Below are 3,525 nucleotides of genomic sequence, written 5' to 3'. Positions count from 1 at the left end.
AGCGACGTTAATGATCCGGAAGTGTATGTAAATAGCCGAATTTCAATAAAAATAAAAGTCCTTCACCACCACAGTAGCGTATAGTAGCGTGAAGCTAGTTATATTAAGCGACGGTAAAAAAAGGTTAAAAAACAAATTAAGCGACGCTAATGATCCGGAAGTGTATGTGAATAGCCGAATTTCAATCAAAATTAAAGTGTTTCAGCTACCACAGTAGCATATGAATATAGCGACGTGAAGCGAAGACACAAGTAGCTGAAATACCTGCTTTGTTATTTCTTCATGGTTAACTGCAATTCCTTAAACATTCTGCCAAAATTTTAGATAGTACTTTTTGAATTGTAAATCGCCTCCCCTAATCCCTAAATTTAACAGATCTAAGATTATTAGAACTTTTTATTAACTTTACAGCACCTTTCTTCCATTTATACTCCTGTAAAAATAGTCATTGCTATATTTTTTTCTTATAAATGTTATTTTTTTCTGTTCAATGAAAAAGGCTTTGAGATGCAAGCTTTTAACGGAGTTGTATCTGATATTTATTATAAAATAAAATAATGTATTATTTAAATTCAATCAATCAACTATAACCAGGGACAAAAACATATTTTCTGCACCATCAAAAGTGGTGAAACAATGTTAACACACTCAGCCAATAGCAAATCACCCTTCTTCAGTCTTAAGTCTTTATTAATATTGTTGGTCTGTGTGGATCACCTCTAGAAAAATTACAGTGCAGAATTGGATGGGGAAAATTTCCAAAATACCTCAAATATACTCTACAGACCATCAGCTAATAGAAAATCATCACGATTTTGTCAGATAAGTGTCCTTGCTAATGTTGCTGAGGTTTATAGGAACACTTCCTGTTCCCAGACTGGGATCATATAATAATAATAATAATAATAATAATAATAATAATAATAATTGCTTACTCTTATATAGCGCTTTTCTGGATACTCCACTCAAAGCGCTTTTCAGGTAATGGGGACTCTCCTCCACCACCACCAATGTGCAGCAACCACCTGGATGATACGATGGCAGCCATAGTGCACCAGAACGCTCACCACACATCAACTATCAGTGGGGAGGAGAGCAGAGTAATGAAGCCAGTTCATAGATGGGGATTATTAGGAGGCCATGATTGGTAAGGGTCAATGGGAAATTTGGCCAGGATGCCGGGGTTACAACCCTACTCTTTTCGAGAAGTGCCCTGGGATTTTTAATGACCACAGAGAGTCAGGACCTCGGTTTTACGTCTCAACCGAAGGACGGTCCCAACCAAAGTAATACTGACACTGAAGATTATAATTTTGTGACCAAAACCATAGCTGTGACACGGAGTAACCATGCAATAAAAAAAGGTTTAGGCCTTGGAGCCTTCTTCAGATGTGAGAGTGTGCTCACACCTGAAGAAGGCTCCACGGCCAAAACATTGTTTTCTTTCTTCTCTTTTCAGCATGGAATAAACCTATTACTTGTTCCTTTGCAGCCTACACATGCTGATGCAGCTACCTACCTGAACTACAATATAAAAAGGTTCTTAGTTGATGACTGACAATGTTTTGAAAAGGCAGAAACTGTAATGCATCTGTAAATCACCCAACAGCCAGAAAAACCAAAGGTGGAGTGCGATGCTTGCAATGAGTGGTTTGACTTTGTGTAGGTATTACACAGAATGACAAAGATATTGAATCTGTAGGGTTTCTGTGTCGCTCAGAAAAATGTGATGTTAAAGTCATGGCTTTAAAAACTGGGTTCAGTTTCATGAACAAATGTGAAGCAATCAGCAGTGTAATACATTACATAATAGGTCAGACGTAACCCCCATAAAAGTCAAATTGATGTATCACATGTCAGCATTGGTGCTCAAACAGCACTGGATTATCTCATTTTGGGGGCTTATTGTGGTAAAACAGATGATAAACAGATGATTTCCCAGGATAGGGAGGTCGAGCTAAATGGTGACACAGAAGTGGGAAGTAATATTGCAGGAAGTGCATCCGTCACCCAAGGAAATTGTTCCTCATGTTGTTGATTATTGATTTATATTATGTTTTTTTTAGTGTGTGTCTCAGTAGTTGCACATTTTGTTCATCATTATGAAATTTGTGAAAAACGGGTATTAACTGAGCAGTTCAGTCAATAAGTAAAATAAATATTCATAACCCCAAATTGTGAGTTTTCCAGAATATACTCGAGCAGTTGATATAATTAGAGACGTGTGAATTATTTATGTTCTGGCACAGCTTTGGTGAAAGGAGTAGTAATCCAGACAAACACTACACAATACACAACAAAAAATACAACACACAAGTTACTATGTTTAAAGTATGCACAAACAAGGCATTCCAGAGGCCTAACATTTTAATCACCCAGATAAAACTCGACCCTTCTAATATGTAATAAACTCTTAAATAATGCCTACAGAGATAATTAGAATATTCGTTGAATACAATACAACCTGCTGTTAAATATCTCTGTCTGGGTGCCATGGGAGCCTATTTCTCTATTCTAAAAAAGCACAAGGATAGATAACTCTAATTGATATATTTTACCCAGGAAACCCATGTTCCCTAAATACACAGAACAACAAGCTCTCTCTAGCAAGGTTCAAATACTTAACTCCAATCAGGTTTTGTCTGATTGTCTGAACCCGCAGGAACGGGTTGATATATGACCAAAAGCAAAATATTGCAGAAAGCCTATCGTTTGTATCTTAAATTAAAGTGATTTTAAGGTTTAAAAGTGACATTTCACCATATTTAGGCACCAATTGGTTGTATCACAAGGCAAAGTGGGAGAAAACGTTAAATTAAAAAAAAAGTATATTACAAAGAAAACAATACAGTAATGGCAACCTCGTTAGAGCAGACAGGACACAACTCCAGAACAGTGAGATAAAAATAAGGAAGAGAGAGCGACAAAAGAGCCAGTTGGGAGACGTTTGGCGAGCTAGTCAGCACAACAGAAGAAAAAAGCCCAGGTTCCGTTATCTGCATCGATTGTGAAGCACTTCACAAAAATGACAGTCACAAGACTAGGCTACTTTAGTCTACCTAAAACAAGGAATATGCGGTTTCAATACATGTTGATCAAATTAATGTTCGAATATTGTTCGGTGTAATTTCTAATGGAGCGGGTTCGGACCGGCTTTGGGTCAGTACTTTTATCATTTTAAATCGGGTCGGGTGGGTGTGGATAAAAAAAAAGCTGACCCGTGTATCACCAACAACAATAGACTGCTGGGGGCGGCAAGGACGTCGCCGCAAAACTGACTGTCTCGTTTTCAATTTACTGTAAAGACCGCGGGTTTCGGTACGGAATGTAGCAGGCATGGGACTCAGGGAATGGGGTACACACACAGGCACAGGGGTTACAGCGAAGCACTTAACAAACAGACACGAAGGGAAGAGACTGTCTCCCAGCCTCCGCCCCACTACAGTATATACTGTACAGTCCCGTAGTCCCGCCCCCAGACGCGTGCGCATGGCTAAAGCACCCCGCGTGGTGCTACAGTATGAA

Source organism: Lepisosteus oculatus, chromosome 10 (genome assembly GCF_040954835.1).
Source record: "Lepisosteus oculatus isolate fLepOcu1 chromosome 10, fLepOcu1.hap2, whole genome shotgun sequence".
NCBI classification, from domain to species: Eukaryota; Metazoa; Chordata; class Actinopteri; order Semionotiformes; family Lepisosteidae; genus Lepisosteus; species Lepisosteus oculatus.
Note: the sequence above shows the minus strand (reverse complement) of the source record.